The following is a 22248-nucleotide window of genomic DNA, read 5'->3' as shown; positions in this document are numbered from 1 at the left end:
ACACTTACTAGCTGTGTGACCCTGGGCAAGTCACTGAACTTTTGTTGCTCTGCCAAAAAACCCAAAACAAAACACAAAAACCAAACAAAAAATCAAATGGAATGCATCCCAGTATCTACAATGCTAGACTAGAAATAGAGAAATTCAGCAACTGACCCTTTCTGTGACTTGAGAAACTCACTTCTCTCCCCTCTTAGGGCCTTAGTTTCCTTTAACTATAAAATAATAGGATTGAATTAAATAATCCCTAAGGTCCCTGTTGGCTCTGACATTCTAAGGCTTTGTGAGCGTAGTTTTTGTTTTTGTCTTTGTTTTTTTAACAAGAAAGCCAGAAGACCTTAAACCGCATCTCTTCACTGTTTCTGGACAAAAATGGAAGATGTGGTTTGTATAATTGCATTGCTACATGGGACTGACTGGATCCAAAAAGTGGTGATTAATAAATTTATGTCAACCTGATGGGACTGTCTCTCACAGAGTTCACCAAAGAACTGCCCTTGACCTTTTTTCTAAGAGTTAGGACAGCAGCAGATTGTAGCGGGCTTGAATGCCAGTTTTAATTTATATGTTTGTCATCTATAATTGAAGACAGGGTAAGAACTTGGTGGGAAATGACCCCCCCCCCCTTTTCAATGAGAGGCATTTAAAACAACAATAATATAGTAACTGTGACACAAGGGTACAATGGAAAAAGCCCTGGAATAGGTGACCTCTGTTCAAATTTGACCTTTGACACTTTTTATCTTTGTGACCTTGGGCAAATCGTTTAACTTCCCTGAACCTGTTTCTTCATCTATAAATTTAGCAAGTTGGACCAGATGTCCTCTCTGTTCCCTTCCAGACCTAGACTTGTAATATTATGAACCATCATTTGTATAGCCTTTTGAGTTTTACAGATTTACTTTATATGAGGTTTATAAAATGATGACCATCAGCCAGAACAAGGGCCTCATCATCTGCCCTTCTTCTTTAGGTATGCCTCCATCCCACTACCCAAACCCCCTAAAACACAGGTGCCACCTTTTGCTCCAAGATCAATAATGAAATTATTAATTTGGTTGATTGATAAGACAATTTATCAGCTTCTCAGTTTCCTTATCTGTAAAAATAAGGGGTTTGCACTAGACTAGATTACTTCTAAATTCCATTGCCACCACTGCTGATTAAATCTGTTGCCTACTGGCACTTCCAGGAAGCCCCCTGATTCTGAGTTGTAGGCTGCCCAAGCTAAAGCTTCTTTCTCTGGCCTTGATGGCTAACCATGTTAGTCCTATTCTATCCTCCCCTCCCTTTCCATTAGATCATCTGGAATCCCTGTTCTGTTATTAACAAACTATATTAAACTTAACTATTTATTAGACTTAGGTCATTGGCATTCTCTTCCACCCCCAACCCCCAGATTATTTTATGTATGTGTATTTGATTTTCTATATTACATTCATGTTGTTTTTCCCCCCAAAGAATATTGCTCCTTAAAGGCAAGGACCATTTTGCTTTCTGTTTGTGTATTTCCTGGCCAAGCAAAATGCATGGCATCTGGAATATGCTTAATAAATGTTTGCTGCATTGAATCCAATTACCCTGCATTATCTTATTTGAGCTTCACAGGAACCCCATGAAGTAATGCTAAAGATAGGACTGCTCTAGCTTTACAATCGAGAAAACTGAGGCTCAGAGACTCGTGACTTATGGCTCCAAGGGCAGACTTCTTTCCATTATACCACCCTGCCATGAGTGATTTTCCTGGTGGTCCATCAGTCTAGAAAGATGGGGACTTTCCCCCCATATTATAGTACCACTCCCACCCACCCCCAGCCCAGTTTCTTCCTAAGCTTTGGCGAAGGGAGACATACAAAAAGGGAGCAAAATGAAATTGTGTTAGTATTGGATCCAGCCTCTGAATTACTAGTGACTTTGGGGCCAACAAATGAATCAGCAGGAGCCTACTCTGGTACCAGTCAGTGACTGACTTGAGTCTCTTTTTGCCCTTTCAAAATGTTTTTTAGGGACGTAACGCTGTACAATTCTAACTTGTGCGGTGGCCGTGGACCACAGTGAAGAATAAAGTGTTGAATAAACTTGTGTCAGAGGCAGTAGTCCAAGGGCAACAGGAATCTCTGGTTGACCTTTAAATAGACGGGCTTCGATCCCATCCAGTTCCTGGAAGTTTAAAGAAAAGTTGCCTTTCAAGGGATGAGACTTCAAACCTCAGAAGAGATGCTTATATTTTTAAAAGCCATAATTTCATGTTGTTTTTTTCACTTCATTATAGATGGCCGTACAATAGATGAGAGCCAACATACCAGCATTAGGAGGAGAAAATCCTCAAGCATGTTAATATCCCCCTACTTAGAAGCAAGATAAACACATGTATTGTACTCTTCTAAAGAGGCATGGATTGGGGAAAGGAGAGGGCTGGAATCTCTTTAAAGGCCTTTTTAATCTGAACTCTGAGGTTTTTATTTGTAAACAACACTGGTAGGAAGGAAGGCTGCCAAAGGACTCCTGAGATCTTAGAAAACCACCATTTTTTTCCTTTGAGGAGTTTAGAATGTTGTGTCCTTCTGCCATTCTCTTGAGGCCTGTATTTCCTGCTGCCCCCAAACTAGGCTGAAGGTTGCCCACACAGTTCACTTAGCTGTTTGTAGTCTCTTTCAGATAAGAAACTTCTCTGAATTTAGCTACCCTTTCCCCTCATCAACCTCATCTTAAAAAACAAAACTCCTAAACAACAACACAAATTGGATTTATCTACATGGTACCTAGATCAAAAGGCTGTAGAAAAGTTAGGGAAAGAGGAAAAAATATCAGACAGTTATTATGAGTATTTTGTCAATTTTATGATAAAAAGCAGGGCAGCTAGGTGATGCACTGGATAGAGTGCTGGACATGGAGTCAGGAAGACCTGAGTTCAAATGAGCCCTTAGATGCTTACTAGCTGTGTGACCCTAGGAAAGTCACTTAACCCTTTTTGCCTCAGTTCCCTCATTTGTAAAATTAATTGGAAAAGGCAATGGCAAACCACTCCAGTATCTTTGGCAAGAAAATTGTAAATGGGGTCACAAAGAGTTGGACACAACTGAAATGACTGAATATTTATAATCATCAATGGTAGTTTTCAATAATTTACCTCACTGGTGTCAAATTCAAGCATCTTCATGGGCAGCATATTGACTTAGAAAACCACAACTAACAATATCTTTGTATTTTTCTGGTTTGGGCCACATTCAGGCAGCATGTTTGACACCTGTGATTTACACTCTTAACCTTCCCATCTTTATGATGTGAGTGAGAGAGAGAGAGACAGAGAGGGTCTGAGTCTTAATTCTGTGTCTGTGTAAAACACAGTACAGTAGAAAGGGTTCCCGATTTGTAGTCAGAAGTTCTGGGTTTGAATTCTGGTATTTACTACCTTCATGACCTCAAACAAGTCAACTAATCAAGCTTCTGTTTCTTCTGTGAAAATAAGAGGTTGGATTAGATTGAATGACTTCCAAATTCCCTTCTAGCTCTAGATCTTAGGAATTTGGGTGCATGTATATATTTCACAACTTTAGAAGATATGTACTATGATTTCCATCTTCATGTTCAGTCTCTACTGGTAAGTTTTCCCACCCTTCCAATTCTCAGTAGACTATTGTTCTGCATGTGTTGCTATGAAAAAACCATTGACTTTCCTGTGTCTTCCCCCATTTCCCTCTTGAACAACCTTTTTATTGGTGAGTGTCTCAAGTCTTACCTTGACTGATCTGATCATATGGGCACACAGTCTACAATTGGCACCTGACAGGTAAGGTAGGATCTTCCAGAGCTTGACTGGTGTAGCCCAAGAACTCAGGGTCATGAGTGATTCATGCCATGATGATGCGGGAAGGGGAAGGGAATAAACATCTTTGTAGCACCTACCATGTGCCAGGCACTATTCTAAACACTCTACAAATATTCACCCATTTGATACCTTCATGGTAGGTGCTGCTATTATCCCCATTTTACTATTGAGGAAACTGAGGCAAACAGATTAAATGACTTGCTCAGGGTCACATAGCTAATAAGGACCTGCAGCTGGATTCGAACTCTCATCTTTGTGACTTTAGGTGCTTTATCTGCTGGAACACTTAGCTGACATTTTTCTATTTTTGGTTAGCTCACTCAACATTACAGTAGGACTTTAGTGGGGAAAGAAGATGTGTTTATACATATACACATCAGTGTTTATATAGCACTCCTAGTCCTGTCTTACTTCTCTCTTCATTTACATCTTTCCATATTTCATAGGATCATAATGTAATAGATCAGGCCTGGGAAGGGCCCTTGGAGGTCATTTAGTCTAACCCTGATTTTATAGATGAGGAGCAGAAGAGGGGAAGTGACTCCCCAAAGTCACAGAGATAGTATGTGGTAGAAGCAAGGATTTTATCCTAGATGCTCTGTCTGACTCCAGATCCATCATCCTTCTTTCCCCTGTACCAGTGCTTTAAGGATACTAGTAATTAAAATTTTTAAGGTTTACAAAGAACTCTCTTCTCAGTAGTTCAAGTATTGTTCACTCCATCTTAGAGATGAGAATATTTGTAGATAATATTTGTGCTTATTAAATGCTTGTTCCCTCCCCCACTCTAAGGAGGAAGAGATTGATCATAGTGTGATAAAATAATGGGATTTGGCAGCCGCCCAGGGGTCCCACCTGAAGATTGATTTAGAATTGCTTGAATTGGGTGAGACTGAGAAACTGACTGAGTACCTACTTAAAGGTGATTTGATGGAGACCACACCTGGCTGGCCCTGAGTGACTGTGGACTACTGACGTCAGCAGGAGACCACTCTCAACCAATTAGCTTGAAGGATCTCCCCTTTCAGAGAGGGAGAGAGGAACCTAGGAAGTGGAGGCTCACTGGCTGAATTGGTCTATTTTCATGGAAGAACCGGCGTGCCAGGAGATGAGAGAAAAAAGGAGGGTCTCTCTTGTTGTCTAGGGCATTGGCTTGGTGGGAGAAGAGAAAAAGCAGACAGAGAAAAGGAGAGGAAAGTAGATAGATTTTTCTGGCATTACAGGATCCCATGTGTTGTCTTTACTCTTTAATAAATCCTTAGAAGCCTAAACTCTTTCTGAATTTATCAGTAAATCTTAGCCAGTTTCCTCCCAAAACTGGGGGCGGGGGCAGATTAGGACCCACATATAGATTTTAAACAACACAGTAGACAGTTCAACTTTAGAGTTGAAACTTGAACCTGTGTCTAATAAATAAAGAAGCCATGCTGCCCACCTCCCTTCTTGATGGAACAGATTGCATTTCATCAAATATATAATAATTTGTTTGGCCATTTCCCTGCAAACAAGCATTTCCATTGTTTCCTTTGTTTTATTTCATAGGATTATAGGCCAGAAGGAAGCCTAGTGGTCATCCAGTCTGACCCCCCCCTCACTCCTCCCCCCCAATTTATAGATATAGATATTTCACATTAGGGGTTGGAAGTGACTTGTCCAGAGTTACACAAGAAGCAGGATTTTGATCCCAGGACCTCTGAATGCTGATCTGATCCACTATATATTGTTATTGTTTCTTGATGTATCACCCACAGTAAATGTCTATCCATGTTAGTATGTTGGTAATTAGCAGATGCAAATCTCCAGATGTTTGTTGCCTTCGATCTTTGAGGGTAATGTTGTGTACTGGGGGATTAAGGGGCTAATATGTGTCACAGGCTGAATTTGAACATTGGAAACTTCCCCACTCCGTTGCCAGCCCCGGTCCACCAGGACATGCTGCTGCTTCTGAGTTACTGCTGCTGTTTCTTAGCTGGGTGACTGGGTAGCTCCCTCCTCCTTTTGGGCCTCAGTTTCTCACTCAGTAAAAGTGAAACTTAAATCACTCTACCACTGTTCTAACTACATGCTGGGGCAATTGTGAGGATTCAGTGAGACAGTGCCTGAGAAAACACTTTCTAAATTGTAAGCTGTGTTAATCCATGCCAATCATTCTCTCTCCTTTATTTCAAACGGAATACCAGCATTCCCCTTCACACTAACTTTTTTTGTAAGAAGGGGTTCTTTTTGTTTTGATCACTTACCAGGGCCTGATAATCCAGGACTAGAGAGGTGATGGTAATGCTGTGTTCTGCCCTAGTCAGATACTGGAGTCTGGGGTGCTCAAGTTCAGTTCTGACCACCACATTTCAGAAAGGACATTATTAAGCTAGAGAATATCCAAGGGAAGACGATAAGATGCTTAAGGGCCTCAGGATTATACCACCTGAGGACCAAATAAAGGAACGAGAGAAGTTTAGCATAGAGAAAAGACTTGTTGGACTTGGGAAAGGAAGATGTGCCTCCTGGCCTGAAGTGTTGTCAGGGAGGAGGGATTATACTTAGCCTGTTTGACTACAGGTGGTAGAAGCAGTGGCAATGGTTGAAAGAGGAAAAGAAATAGGTTTAAACTTGGTATATGGAAAAACATCCCTAATAATGGTCAAATGGGCTACCCTGGAAAGATGCCCAAGACTTTCTTCTCATCACAGATCTTCAAGCAGAGGTGAATGCCTGTTTGTCAGAGATGTTAGGGAGCATATTCTTGTTCACATGGGTGATGGACCCTTATGACTTTTAAGATTCTGTGAATCCCACGTTGGGGGATAGAGAAGGGACTTTGCCGCTGGTGGCCCTCCGACCCCTGTTGTACATGTGAGCAGACTTCAGAAAGGCAGTTGTGACAGAGAAGAAGACCTCCCCAGTGGGGTGGGTGACTTGGAAATCAGTCAATTTAAAAACATTTTACTGATGAAACATGTGTTTCAAGCAGTGTGCCAGGCACTGGGAATACTTAGATAGCTATAAAATCGTCTCATCCCTAAAAGAGCTTGCATTTGATTGGAGAAAACATGGACATAAATGGAGACAAAAGAAACACAAGGAAGATTTTTGGAGGGAAAGTGCTAGTGAGGTGGGGGAGGGAGTGGAAGGCAGAATTAGGAAATTAGGAAAGGCTTCGTGTCAGTGAGCATTTATGAAGCACCTACTTGGTACTAGGCACTGTGTTAAATGCTGGGGATACAGAGAAAAGCAGTCAAACTGTGATGCTTGAACAGATTTTTGAAGGAAATGAGGGATTCTAAGATGTGGAAGGTCAGGACAGTTCTGGGGAACAGTCGGTGCAAAGGTGCAGAGATGGGCTATTGACTGTCATGCATGAGGATCAGCAAGAAAGGCCAGTTTGGCTGGATTGTAGAATAGCTAGCTGAAGAAGATTCTCTAAGGTTAGAGAGGACAGGTTGTGAAAGCCTTTAAAAACCAAACAGAGGACCTTCTATTTAATCTTAGAGGCAATAGAGGGAGCCTTTGGAAGCAAGGTATTGAGATAAACAGGTAGCCACCCCTGCTGTATGTACTTGCACCTCTCCCACTTTCCCTTTTCTCCATCTTCTCCCTCCTTGAAGGCATGAGTCCCTGTGATTCTTTTACAGCCAAAGCCCCTGACTTGAGCCTGTTGTGCAAGGGTTTCCAGGGTCACAAACATCAGGCCAAGTTCATGTACTTTGTATATGTGAAACGTGTTGTTCTTTTTAGGGCCTGTTGACAGGACAGTTCCTCTGAGACACAGCATTGTATCTAGGGTAAATCTAGCCAAGCAACAGAGTCACTCCTCAGCCCGAGAAATTGCCCATTTGGCTCGAAAAAATAAAAGGAGTTAGTCCCTTGGAGGTTTTTGTCAGAGGGCATGAACTCTGAAGGGGGCACACCCCTAGAAGAAGGGAGCTGGCCTCAATAGGCAGCACTCAGCTAGGCCTCGGAACACTCACCTCATCATCTGCCAAGACCCCATTGATGTTCCTTGTACCCAATCCCCGTGCTTTGGATGAGGTTTGAACCTCTGGTGAGTATTTCCTAACTAGACTTTTTAAAACAAAACAAACCTCTTCTGACTTAGTGATGCTCCCAGCAAAGTACCCAGACAAATCTAGAAACACTAGGGTCGGGGGGAGTTCCTCATTCTTATCTTCACCCCCACCTCATATTTATTTCCCTCTCCCCCTCCTCTAGCCTGGCCCTGTGATTTTATTCATAGATGAACCTCCTGGTGAAGATACTTCTTCTACCCATCATCTTGAGGCCCACGAAGGTTTAATGATTTGCCCAAGGTCAGGGGATCAGCATCACAGTGGGGTTTAAAGCCAGGCCTTGGACTCTGAAGACTGTGCTTTTCACCGTATCATTCTGACTCCCCTAAAATGATGGAGTTACAAAGGGTTGTGTCTTGGGACCTGCTCCATTGTCCTTTGACCTTGTACCTCTCCATTGTCTTTTGGATGCTTCTTAATTTCATTTCTTTAAATAATACAGTGTTTGATGACATCTCAGATCTACTTGACTATTTGATTATGGGATTTTATAGTTGGAAGGGACTTGGAAATTGATGTGATCATTCCTCCCATTTTACAGATGACAGGGCTGAGGGGGTGATTTGTCAAAGGTTCCATGAGAGTAATGACTAAGTCAAGATTTGAACCCTAGTCTTCTGACTCTCAGTTAAATACTGAATCAGAAGTTTGCTAACCTAAATCCCCTAATAACTTTTTTTTTTTTAGGGCAATGAGGGTTAAGTGACTTACCCAGGGTCATATAGCTAGTAAGTGTCAAGTGCCTGAGGCTGGATTTGAACTCAGGTCCTCCTGAATCCAGGGTCAGTGTTCTATCCACTGTGCCACCTAGCTGCCTCCTAGCCCCTAATAATTAATACCTGCCCAGAACCTCCACTTAAAATAACCCTGCTTTATCAACTTTGGCCTTGGGCTATGCCCTTTTCTGGTGCCCATGAGTAATGGTACCCAGTCCCCAATCATTTAGGAGAAAGGATAGTGAGACATCAGTGTCATAGGTTTTGAGCTGGAAGGGACCTTAGATATAATTTAATCTAACCCTCTCTCTCTTTTTTTTTTTTTTTTTTGCTGCGGGGCAATGGGGGTTAAGTGACTTGCCCAGGGTCACACAGCTAGTAAGTGCCAAGTGTCTGAGGCCCGGATTTGAACTCAGGTACTCCTGAATCCAAGGGCGGTGCTTTATCTACTGCGCCAATTAGCCGCCCCTTAACCCCCTCTTTTGAAAAACATATACAGGTGAGCTTACAGCATCTCTGAGATGTTAAGATTAACTCATCCAAAGTCACAAGGGGATTGAAGGGCCAAGTTGGGATTTAAATGCACATGCTCCAGATTCAAATGCAGCACTCATCTCATTGCAACATGCTACACAACAAAGCTTCTTAAACTGTGGGTTGCGACCCCATATGGGACCGAATCACTGAATAGAGAAAAATTGGGCAACAAGAAAAGGTTGTGTATGCCTATTTTATATACTGATATACCCAGGGTTGTGTAAAAAATTTCTCTGGTGAAAAGGGGTTCTTGAGTAGAAAAAGTTTAAGAAGCCCTCCTATTGGAGTGAGGTTCCACCTTCCCCATTAACTTCCCTGCCCTTGAATATGAAACCTCAGGCCATCTATTCAGTTCACTAATGATTTATTTAATGCCTACTATATGCCAGGCACCGTGCTAAGTGTTAGGAATACAAAAAGAAGCAAAAGAAATAAATGAAAAAAACAATTCTGCCCTCAAGGATCTTAAAGTCTACTGGGGAGACAGCATGTAAACATATCTAGAGGACGGAGCAAGCTATCTACAGGACAAACAGGAAATAATTGAGAGGGAAGGTACAGTGGCCGTTGTAGTGATAGGCACAGAATGATTAGGCTTACCCTGACACTAACAAGGATAAATTTGGAGAGGGAGGTATGAGATGTGAGGCAGAAGTAAAAGCCATAGATGACTCTGAAACCTCCATCTTGACTGTGATACAGACAATGATGGTACCATTACCAGAAATGAGAAATTTGGGAGGAAGGGGTAGACTTAGATGAAAATTCTGTCTGGAACTTGGGTTGATGCCAGGACATCCAGATGGAGAAGTCTAGACTTTCCCATCTGGCATTCAAAGACTTTTACAATCTGCTTCAAACTTAACTGGCCATCATTATTTCATGCGACTCCCAAACATTTCTGACCAAACTGAACAGTTTACCCTCTCCTGAATTCATCCTTCTCCTCCTGCCATTGTACTATTTTTTTTTTTAAGTGAGCTAATTGGGGTTAGGTGACTTGCCCAGGGTCACACAGCTAGTACGTGTTAAGTGTCTGAAGCCAGATTTGAACTCAGGTCCTCCTGAATCCAGGACCTGTGCTCTATCCACTGCACCATCTAGCTGCCCCTGCCATTGTACTTTTGGTCAGGTCTCATCTCCTACATCAGGTTTCCTGCTTTCATTTTTTTTTAAATTTTACTGACACTTTGCCTTTCATAAAGTCTGTTCCCTGTATCTGCAATGTCCTTCGTCTCCACGTGTTTAAATCATATCCATCTTTTAAGGCCCTGTCCAAATGCTACTTTGTGAAGGTTCCCTGATCTCCTTCCTCATCTAAGTGATTCCTTCCCCGTCCTTCATCTCTTGGCCCCTTTGTATTTCTGAAGGCATAAATAAGATCCTAGCTCTAGAGCTATAAGGAACCTTAGAGATGACTTAGTCTAGCCTTCTCATTTATATATGAGCAAACTGAGGCTCACAGAGGTTAAATGATTTCCCCATAGTCACATAAGTGACTATGGCCAAGCCAAAATTCCAAGATTCAAACTCTGGTTCTGTGACTCCATGGGCCACTGTACCATCCAGTGCCTCTTCATGTTCTGTTTTTGTTTTGTTTTTGGTATTTTCATTTTGTGCATGTCATCCCTGATGTAGATTAAGGCCTCATCTGTCTTTGCATTCCCTATTGCCTAACATAGTTCTGTGTACTCCAACACCCCAGTGGATCTATGATCTCATAGGATGTGGTCATTCTGTTTTTTTTTTTTTTTGTTTGTTTGGTTTTTTGGTGGGGCAATGAGGGTTAAGTGACTTGCCCAGGGTCACACAGCTAGTAAGTGTCAAGTGTCTGAGGCTGGATTTGAACTTGGGTCCTCCTGACTCCAGGGCCAGTGCTCTATCCACTGCACCACCTAGCTGCCCCAAGATGTGGTCATTCTAATAATGATGATGACAAGGCATCTATTCTTGCCTGTCTTGTGCACATAGTAGGCACCTAGACTGGTGTTGGTTAAACTAAACAAGCCCTTGATGTTTCTATCCACATTCACTTACTGTTTGTGGTTGCTGTGTTTTGTTTTTCATGGGTTGATGCGCACAACAGAGATGGAGCTGGGATGCTTTGGAATTCATATTTTCAAGATTTTAAAATACAGGGACATAAAATGCTGCTGATTTTTGTCAGGTGACCTTATATAACTATGTGCTATTGGTAGGGGTGGAGTGAGTGGATTTGATGGTACATGACATTTCTCTTACTCCTCAGGGATCTGAATTCCTGGTTTTCTTTGCATATCTCTTCCTCATCTTTCTGTTCCATTAGTTTTTTACCGTTGCCATCAATGAAGTATCATCCTGTTCATGTGTTTGTGTAAATGCCAGTGACACAGTCTATTTAGAGGCCTTTTTTTTTTTCATCCTTACTTTTCAAAGTAGTTTCATTCATATATTCATCAGTTACCTCTTTTGTGCACAGGTCATTACTGTAGGTGCTGGACTGGAAGAAGATACTGGGGGGGGATATATAATTGAACAGTGTGATGTAGTTTAAAAAAAAAGTCCTGGGGAACAACATTCCAACTCTAAATCCGATGTTTGACCTTATGATCTGGGTTCAGATTCCAGTTCTAAAGCTATATGGCCTTGAACAACTAACTCATCTAACCTCTGTTACTCTCTGATTCCTGATCTGTAAAATGAAGGGTTGAACCAAAGGCCTTTCCAACTCGGAAACACGATGATCCTATGAACACGGGCCAGTTCAGCTTTAGCTTACTTTATTTCAGACCTCCTTAGCCCTTCCAGGACTTCTCCAGTTATGCCACCCACCCCCACTTCCCTTTCTAGCTCCGCAGCTCTCCTTTCAAGGTTGCTTTCCCCCATTAGAATGTTCAGCTCCAATCATCGATAAGAAGAAAGCCTCCATATATAATTATCAAACGTGAATTTTACATTATCATAAAGAGCATGATTCCAAAGAGATTTGAGAAGACATCTCCACCCTACTCCTTTGCAGAGGTAGGAGGTCTACACTGGTTATGCTTTGAACATGTTTTCAGATTTTTATAATGTACTGATCAGTTTTGTTGATTTTTTTTTCCCCCCACCCTCCTCTCTTCTCTCCCCCTTGAAAATATTTTTATGGAATGACTCTGGAGGGGAGAGTGATACTAGGGGGACTTTTATGATTTAAAACAAAACAAAACACATCTGTAACATTTATTTTGAAATAAAAAATATAACCTTCTTGAAGGTAGGGGCTTGCTTGTATTTTTGTCCCTAATACTTAGCACTGTGCCTGGCATGTGATATTACTTAAATCTATAGAAATGTTCATTTTCTCCCTTTTGAAATTATTTCTTTTACATTTTTTTTAAACATACTTGTCATCAAGTGTTGTCCCTCTAGTAGAAAGCTTTTTAAACTGTGGGTCATGACCCCATGTGGGGTTGCAAAAAATTTGGCAGTAAATGTTTGATTTGCATATCTGTTTTGTCTACCTTTATGCCTGGGGTCACAAAAATTTCTTAGGTAAAAAAAGGGTCTCAAGTGGAAAAATGTTAAGAAGTCCTGATGTAGGAGAATGTAAGCTGCTTCAGGGCAGGAGATGTTTTTTTTTTTTAGTGAGGCAATTGGGGTTAAGTGACTTGCCCAGGGTCACACAGCTAGTAAGTATCAAGTGTCTGAGGCCGGATTTGAACTCAGGTACTCCTGACTCCAGGGCCGGTGCTCTATCCACTACGCCACCTAGCTGCCCCGAGATGTTTTAATTTTATCTTTGTATGCCCAGGTAGCACAGTGATTTGTATGTAGCAGTCATTTAATACAGTGATGTCAAACTCAAATAGGAAAGGATCCCTGTGGGGCCACGTGTTGACTTAGAAAACCACAAATGAACATTATCTAGGTTGTATTGTATTTTTATTTATTTTGTTAAACATTTCCCAATTACATTTTAATCTGGTTCTCCATGGGAGTTTTGCTGGCCTCTTCTGGGAATTTGACACCTAACTTAATAGATGTTTGCTTAATTGAACTGATTTAGGGAATGCATGATTAGCCTTGTTTTTTAAATGATTCCCATAGTGGTTAAATGACTGGCCCAAGGTAGGGTGTGGGTGTGTGGGTGTGTGTGGGTGTGTGTGTGTGTCACACACACCTCTTTTTTACATAACCAAGTGGAAACAAAAGGTTACATGTCTCGACCCTTACCAGACCCATTAAGTCAGTCTCTTTCCTCCTGTAGTGGACATATATTGAATGTCAGCCCCTCAAATCAGGGTATAATCTCTGGAGTGGAGGGTGACTTCTCTGCAAGCACATGTGATATTCACCATCAAATTAGGAAGAACCATTGTCTGGTGTTTGTGTTGCTCAATAACACTGGTTACTCATTTCCTTTGGAAAACTTGCGGGAGCATTGTTTGCTTGAATTTCCTCCTCTGCCTGTCCACATCCCTGTACTTCCTTTATTTTTAGTTTTCCTTCAGAATTCTGTGGTACTATTTGAACTGTGCCTCTTTCAATGTGACCCATTTGGGCTTTGTGATAGAAACAAGGATTCTTATTCAACTTGGGAGGTTATGTAAAAAAGAGTAGATGCAAAGAGTGCATCTACTCTTTGATGGAGATGTATTAGTAAAGTTTCCCAAGCCTTCTCTCCACAATCACCCTAGTATTTAGCCCCATTTTTTAAGATGAAGAATCTAAAGCCCTGTAGAGATGAATTGACTTGCCTAATTTCTTCCAGCTAATAAGGGTCAGGACCATTTAGAGATTAGGTATAAGCTCCAGATCTTGTGTTTGCTCTTTAAAATGGGGATAAGAATACTTGAATTGTGGTACTACCTTAGCGTGGACCTTGAAATCACAAAATTAATGAGTTATTATCCAGAGCTAGGGCTTTGCTTACCTGTTATTTTTGCCTAGGGCTCTCACCTGGAGCTCTGTATCAGCAGAAACACACCGCAGTGGGTGGGGAGGTAGTCCTTCTACCAGACAAAATTTCACTTAACCTTCTGGGCTTGGGGATCAATGCCGGAGGCAGGGGGTCAGGGGGGGCTGGGTTGCTAATACTTATCTTATCTCTCTAGCTTTTGGGTTACTAGTTCCAGTCATTGCTTTTGAACTCAAGTGCTAAAATTCTATGGCTTGGAGGGGGAGGGGAGATCTCCTGCTGCTCCAGGCCAGTCCTAGCCTTATGAGATGTTTCACTGTTTGGGGGGAACCCTACAGTCTAAGGGTGTAAGATTGAACTCTCCTCCTCCCTTCTTAGGGAGCTGCCCACAGGAAGCAATCCTATATCAGAGTGATCTAGTTTGGTAGGCAGCAGAATTTGGATAGCTACATCTGAACTGCTCCAAGGTAGCTCAGGGTCCTTGGGGAAAGTTTTACTTTCTTTTTGGGATGATTGGGTGGGGGGGGGTAGGGGGGGGTGGAGAGGAGGTAATTGATTCCAAAAGATGCCACTAGGGAAAAAGAAAACAACACAGAAAGTTTCAAGCAATAATTAGCTTTGGTTGTCAGTGTGGCTGCTCTTCAGCAGTGTTAATGAGCAACATACTTCTTTTTTTTATTATCATAAAGTACTATATAATAAAGTTCTGAACAGCCATAGTCATGTTTGCCTGTTGATAGGTGTTTATGGCATAATATAATGATATGGAGGTTATAGCCCCAATCTTCGTGTGATAAACAACTTGCCAAGACTCCCAGCAGAGCCCAATCAGTGTGGTACAGCAGAAAGGCCTTGGCTAAAACTCGGCATTTGCCATTCCCCATCCTTGTTATTTTATAGCCTAGTCCTTGCCTTCCCTTCTGGAAATACCGTCCGTCCTCACTTTTGTCTCATGCCCTCTGATCCCCTTCAAAACTCTGGCCAAACATCGCTCCTTTTTTCTACTTCTCATCATTGTTTCTGCCCCTCTCATCAATCACTATGTTTTCATTTTGTATTTATTTGCATTTTTATTTTATACATTTAACAAATTTGTGTTTTCTATTTGCTTATTTCTAAACACATTATATCCCGAGCTCTGGAAGGAACTGATTTACTCATTCCATTCCCCAACTCCCCACCACCATTGGTATCTCTTGCACTTAGTACACAATGCCTGGCTATAATAGAGGCATAATATATACTGATTGATTAATGGAATTTGAGTTCTGAGTACTTAGGTCCAGATCTTAGTTCTATTACTTATTTCTTGACCTTGGGCAAGTTATTTTAACCTTCCTTTACTTTCTCAGTTTTCTCATCTGTAAAAAAGGTTTCTTTCAACCCATAATTCTGTTAATGAAAAGTTCAGGTCCCTTAAAAAAGGTCAATCACTCAAACCACCACAACAAAAACATTTATTAAGCACCCACTATATGCCAAGCACTATGCTCAATGCTAGGGATACAAAAAGATCTCTACCCTTGGGAGCTTAGCTGGGAGAAGGTGTGACTTCTTCTTTTCTCCTTGTATTAGGCCTTTAGATTAGGCCATCCCTGGTATCTAGAAGAAAGTGTCCCTGGTTAGTGAATGTAGGTTTGCTAGAGTGGCTTTTCTGAGAAAACAGAGTGATTTGTTCAGGTAGGGCCCCAGGGCTCTGAGAATAGGAGTTTGGTTCCTGGTATTTGGAGCTGTGGGGTAATAGTAAGATCAAGGTCATGTGGGGCAAGCGGCTACAGATAGCCTGAGAGCAAGCAGACCCTTAAAACCTACAAACTGACTGCGTGCCTTTTTTCTCCCCTCCCATCCCGGATGATCCTAGGAAGGTAGCCTCATGTCACTTCCTCCCCACCTCCCCCCTATTTTTGGCTTTATTTTTCTCAGAAAGGAAAGGAAGAAGACTGCGGGCAGCAGAACTGTTTTTGTTTATTTCCTGTGGTTTCCCCTTCACCTGGAGCTGCTGTCTTAATTATGTGCGTCTCTTATTGCTTTCCCCAGGTATTCTCCAGGTGTTTTGGCTCTGTATCTTCAGTAAGCACTGACCTGGTCCCTGGGGAGGAGGAAAGGTGGGGGCGTTGACACAAGAAGCTACTGTTCTCAGTAGATGTAAGTTCGGAAACTGGATTCTGCTCTGGCATAAAGAACTAAGATTTGGAGTAAGCCAGGTGAGTAGACAGCTACTGCCTACAGTTCAAAACCTAATGAGGTGGAGGTGGAGGTGGTTATAGCAGTGTAGGGGCAATTAATGAAAGAAACTCCTTTTTAAAAATAATTTTTAAGCACCGGCCCTGGACTCAGGAGTACCTGAGTTCAAATCCGGCCTCAGACACTTGACATTTACTAGCTGTGTGACCGTGGGCAAGTCACTTAACCCCCGTTGCCTAGAAAAAAAAAAAACCAAAAAAAAAAATAATAATTTTTTAGTTTTCTTCTAAACTTTTTGCAAACACCAAATTCAGTGGGAATTTGCATTATGCATAGTAGGAGACAATAATAGAATATTCTGTGATGGTATGTCTCTGGTACATACATTTTGCTTTTCTTTTTAAGTATATCATAAGATCAGCTTGCTTGTCTGCTTTTTTCTGACCTTTCTTTTGCTCTTTTTTCTCCATTAAAAAAAAAATTGCCTCAGTGATCCTCTTTGCTTCCCCCTGCCCCCATTTTTAGTACCCTATCCTTCCTTTCCTCCCACTAGAAAAGAAAAACAAAACACTTGTGACAAATAAGCAGTCAGACCAAAACTCCCACTTGGGCTGTGTCTGGAAAATGAGTGCCTCATTTTGCTTCTTCAGTTAGTCTGAGCTTTTCTTAAGCACTTACTGACTGCATGCTGGGAACTGAACTAGAATGGCAAAGAAAGAGGCCGTCGTCATCTCTTTTATCAACAGCTAGGTCGAGTGCTCTTCCTCATCTGTCTTCTGGAATCCTGCTTGATCGGAGTTCTCAAGACTTAAGGCTGGGAAGAGTAGTTAACATACTGGACAACTGTCAGGATGCAAAATATTTTCAATAGGCTGGAGCATGAGACCCAATCTACTAAGGTGAAATGCAGTAGGAATAAATGGAAGGTCTCAGACTTGGATTCAGAAAAATAAGTTTCCCAACAAGTATCAGATGGGGAGAAAAGGTCTGGAGCCTTGAGTGGCCAGCAGGCTTTGTGTGAGCCAGGAGTTTGGCAATTAGAAAATCTGGTGAGAGACTTAAAGCTAGAGATACAACTTCTAGGAAGTCATGGTCCTTTACTTAGCCTTCGTTAGACTACATCCAGAGTACTGTATTCACTTCTGGGAACAGCCATTTTGGAAGAACATTGATAAGCTGGAGAGTAGCCATCAATGGAAATATTCGTAAAGTGCTTAACACAGTGTCCAGCACATAATAGGTATTCAGTAACTGTTTGACCTCACCATCTCCCCCGTCCAGAGGAAGGCAGCTAGGATGCTGAAGGGCCTTGTACCTGTTGTGGGGATTGGCGCTGTTTAGACTGGAGAAGGTGTAGCTTCAAGTATTTGAAGGGCTCTCGTGTGGAAGAAGGAACAGATCTGTTCCCTTTGGCCATAAAGCATAGAACCAAGAGCCACGAGTGGAAGTTTCAGAGGGGACAATTTAGGCGGGATGTCAAGAAGAGTTTCCTCAAAATTAGAACTGGAATAGGTTGCCTGAGAAAGTATTCCCTCCTTAGAGATCCTCAGACAGACACTGGATGATCACTTGTTGGGTATGCTAGAGAGGGAATTGAATTCTTTTTCCTGTCCGCATTGGACTAGCCAGTGAACTCCCTTCCAAGCCTAGTCAGCAAGCATTTATTTATTGCCCCCGATGTGCCGGTCAGGTGCTGGGAATATAAAGAAAAACCAGAAAATCAGATCCTGCTCTTAATGGAGGTTTAAAATGCTATAATACAACTTTTTTTTTTCACATGCACATATTCAAAGGCCCCCCAATTTTTATATCCATAGCACATAAGGAATTTTATTTTGTGACAGAAGTGTCACATGCTACAACAAAAGCTCAGAGATACTGGCGAACTATGTTAGTGCACAGTTTTAAAGAGGTGGTGGTGGTATGTGTGTTTGCTCAGGTCTTGCTGCCTCCTATGGTTCTTTGTATAATTGCCTTGGCTTGGCATAATTTGTGTATAAGATGTAGATCTGGTTTGCTGACCATAGCATCATAGATTTAGAGCTAGGTTGGATGTTAGAGGGCGTCAAACCCAATCTCTTTGCATTATAGATGAGTAAATTAAGGCACAAAACAATTAAGTGTTGCCTGGGGTCAGAGAGCTAGTAAGTGTCTTAGGTTGGATTTGAACCTAGGTCTTCCAGACTCTACCCATTATACCATGATGCTTTTTAGCACTTACTCTTCAATCTTCAATTATTGAGGATCTGTTGTATATAAGTATGTGAGCACAGTTGGACTCCCACGACCCTCTCTGTCTAGATTCCTCTAATAATTGATCATCGACTGCCTTCTATGGAGTGTCTCTTGTCTACTTCAGCCTATGCTGACCTTTTCCCAATGAAGTCCTATGGGATGCAACAATCACTTGGTACTTAACTGTGTTTTGGAATCCCATTAATGCTACAGTGTTACTAATGATATTAAGCCAGTCCATCTCCCCTATTGCCTAACCATCCACAGAGGTGGGGATTCTGTACTCCCTTCCATGCCTCTATATGTAGCTTTCCAACCAAACCCCTCAAAGATAATGCAAGATACCTGAGAACAGGGACTGTTTTGTTTTCATCCCTAGGGCCTACATACTACTTTGCACGTAATAGGAGTTTAAGAAATATTTCTCATGGGCAGCTAGGTGGCAAAGTGGATAAAGGATCAGCCCTGAATTTCAGGAGTATCTGAGTTCAAATTTGGCCTCAGACACTTGACACTTGGTAGTTGTGTGACCCTGGGCAAGTCACTTAATCCTCATTGCCCCACCCCACCCCCCAAAAAAGAGTAGTAGAAGTGAGTAGCATGCTTTTGTCCTTAGTGATTCGTCACTGCACTGATCAGAGCTCTCTCAAAACTTTTCAGAATTGTTTATGTTTACAAATGTTGTTATATCAGTTGTTGTTTTTCTGAGCTCTTCCCTTTGCCTCAGTTCCTACTTTCTCGGTTTCTCTGCAACCTCTTAATTCCTTTGTCATTTATTAAGGTACAATAATATTTGATTACTTTCATGTGCCATACTTTGTTCACTCATCCCATCCCCCAATTGATCGCCCCTGCCACCCCCCCCCCCTTCTTAGTTTTCTAGTCCTTTGCTACTCCCAAAAGAGCTACTCTAGGTATTTTTGTACATATTCCCATTTAATCTCTGTGGCTACTGGGGAATACTGTTCATCCCTAAGAGATTTGATTTAGACATGGAGACTCTGCAGCCTTGTGTTATCCTTTGTATTCTCTCTGTAGACAGCTCACTCTACCCCATAATTGACCCTTTCCTTAGGATCACAGAGTTTCATAGTCAGAAGGGACTTTACATATTGTCTAATGTGACACCCCACCCCCTTGTTTTTACTGATGAGGAAACAGGCTACCACACCCCTTTGTGGGTTTTTTTTTTTCCTCCTTAGAATGTAAACTTGACAACAGGCACCGTTTCTCATTGTGTTTATATTCCTAGAGCTTAACCCAGTGTTTGACACATTTGTTTTCCCCCCTCTTAATCAAGGACTAATTAGATGTCCTCTAATTCTCTAGCCCATTGTAACCCCACAATTGATTTCTTTATCTATCAAATCAACTTCTTTATGTCTAGACATTTATTTAGTCACTCAGTAGACATTTATTAAGTGCCTACTATATACCAGGCTGCTGCTGGTGTTGTTTTTGTTTGACTTTATATCTAATAGCACATATTGAGAATTCACTCCTTTTGAACCTAGGGTAACCATACAAGGCTGAGTTCAAATTCAGCAAAGATAGTGAAGTCCAGGAGGGACTTTGGAAGCATGAAATCTGTATAGGTTCTGAGAGAGAATGTGCAAGAGGAAGTTCAGCTTCACTATAAACAGCTGTCTCAGTTGCTATGTATTATGAACAGGATATCCCCATGACCTCTTGTTAGTCACTTTTTTTCTTTGGGTGTCATTTTTCTCATCTGGAAAATTGAGCATCAGATTAGACAAACCCAGTCCCCTTCCAGCCTGAAATACCATGTTCTTGTTCAAAGGATCCTTCGGGCATTAACAGCATATATTGTCTGGCTTTCCTGCTCTGACGTGTGATTTAGGAGGAATAGAATCGTCACATATGTCTGTCCACTCTGGTCTTATTTTTGCATGAAAATCACCTGCTAGTTGCTTGCCAGGGAGCATCAGTGTTTCACAAGAGGATCACAGTTCTCTGGTCAACTTGAACACCAGTTAAGTTCTGAAAGAATTTTTGGAAAGGTATATGACTCTACAAGGCCTCCAGATATCCAGTGAGGGAACTATTATTATGGAGAAACTCAGTTCCTAATTCCTTTGAGCACAGAAGATCACGCTTATTCATTTCAGATTTTTGCATCAAATATACCTTCCTCCAGGGCAGCCATTCAAGATGAAAATGTGAGACTCCCCTAGAGTTTTGAGGGGTCTGTGATGTGGAATAAAGGACATACCCTGTGGTTATAGCCTGTGGCGCGCTCTCTCTCTCTCTCTCTCTCTCTCTCTCTCTCTCTCTCTCTCTCTCTCTCTATATATATATATATATATATATATATATATATATATATATATATATAGGAATGCTTCTGGCCATACAAATTGTACAGGGAACTTAAGGGTAAAAGCTCTTTGGGTTCTGATGGGAGACAAAAACACAATAAAGTCAAACCAGTGCATAGAGGAAAGGGGCTCAGATTTTGTAAAAACCGTCTAAACTGCTGAACTAGGGGAAGGATTTAAATTTAGGGGTAAGTGAAGTTTCCATTCTGCAAAGGAATAATCTTTTTATTTGTAGCCTACGGCTTGTCATTTCTACCAGAGCCTTATATTTGTCAGCCTTTGGAATTGGTGATTCTCAATTGGGCCCCATCTTAGGGAATTATGGGTCATAACGTATCACATCATGTCCTGTATCTCATGTCATGTTGTGTTTTATGTTGTATCATATTATGTTAAATCTGAATCTCTGGATTCATTGGTCTAGATGGTAAACATGGAGTTTGGTACCTTCCTTTAATTGGAATATGCTGCAAGGTTAAGTGAATTGCCCCAGATCACAGAGCTAGTATTGTTAAGAGTTTAGAACTCAAACTTGGGGGGGGGGGCAGCTAGATGGCGCAGTGGATAGAGCACAGGCCCTGGAGTCAGGAGTACCTGAGTTCAAATCCGGCCTCAGACACTTTACACTTACTAGCTGTGTGACCCTGGGCAAGTCACTTAACCCCCATTGCCCCGCAAAAAAAAAAAAAAAAGAAGAAGAAGTATTAGGCTCTCCACACCATTAGGGGAGGGGAACAATCACTTTTTTCTTAGGACAGCATAAGGAGGAACTGCTATATAAGAAGAACTTTGAGAATATCCAGAAATTCATAGGAAAAAGGCAGCCACAAAAATCCATCATCTTAGATGTCTATAGACAGAAGTACAAAGCATAATAAAATGTAATGTAAACTGGAGGCCTGAAAACAAGGAGACAGATTTTTATCTCAGAGATCCCAGTGAGAATTGGGGTGAGAACCATGCCTGTAATATTGCTGAAGCATGCTATTTTTCACGTTCTTTCATTAAGTGACAAATATGGTGATGTTTTGCATGATCATATATATATATAACCCATATCAGATTGTTTGCTACCTTGGGAAGGGGGGAAGGGAGGGAGAGAAGGAGGGATAGAGATTGTAACAGGAAAATATAAATAAAAATTCTTAACATGAATGAATGAATGAATGAAAGAAAAAGATTGAGTTTGGAGTGGTGGAAAGAGCAGTGATTTTTCAAGTCAGAGGACCCTCTGCCACTGAGACTACTTGTTTGATTCTAGGAAAGTCATTTAATTTCAGCCTCAGTTTCCTCAGCTCTGAAAAGAGGATCTGAACTAGATGTGGGTAATAGGATTGTATGTTAAGGAAATATACATGTGATAAAATCTGGTGGGCAGGAGCAAGAGGATAAGAAGGTGAGAGTGGTGGAGAGCATTTGGGAGAGGGTCAACGGAAGAAGAAACAGAAGCAATTTTGTCATCAGA

The 22248-nt window shown here is 41.5% G+C and overlaps 1 long non-coding RNA gene across 1 annotated transcript in view; it reads left to right on the top strand.

Annotated features, from left to right (window-relative positions):
- The window catches only part of LOC122734426, a 178032-nt gene that overhangs the window by 133542 nt on the left and 22242 nt on the right, over nt 1-22248 (top strand). The window contains exon 4 of the long non-coding RNA XR_006354062.1: nt 16063-16229. This is a non-coding gene — a long non-coding RNA (uncharacterized LOC122734426). The remainder of the gene's footprint in view (nt 1-16062; nt 16230-22248) is intronic.

Source organism: Dromiciops gliroides, chromosome 1, assembly GCF_019393635.1.
Source record: "Dromiciops gliroides isolate mDroGli1 chromosome 1, mDroGli1.pri, whole genome shotgun sequence".
In the NCBI taxonomy this organism is placed as follows: Eukaryota; Metazoa; Chordata; class Mammalia; order Microbiotheria; family Microbiotheriidae; genus Dromiciops; species Dromiciops gliroides.
The sequence above is the reverse complement of the archived record's forward strand: the minus strand, read 5'-3'. Positions and strand labels throughout refer to the sequence as shown.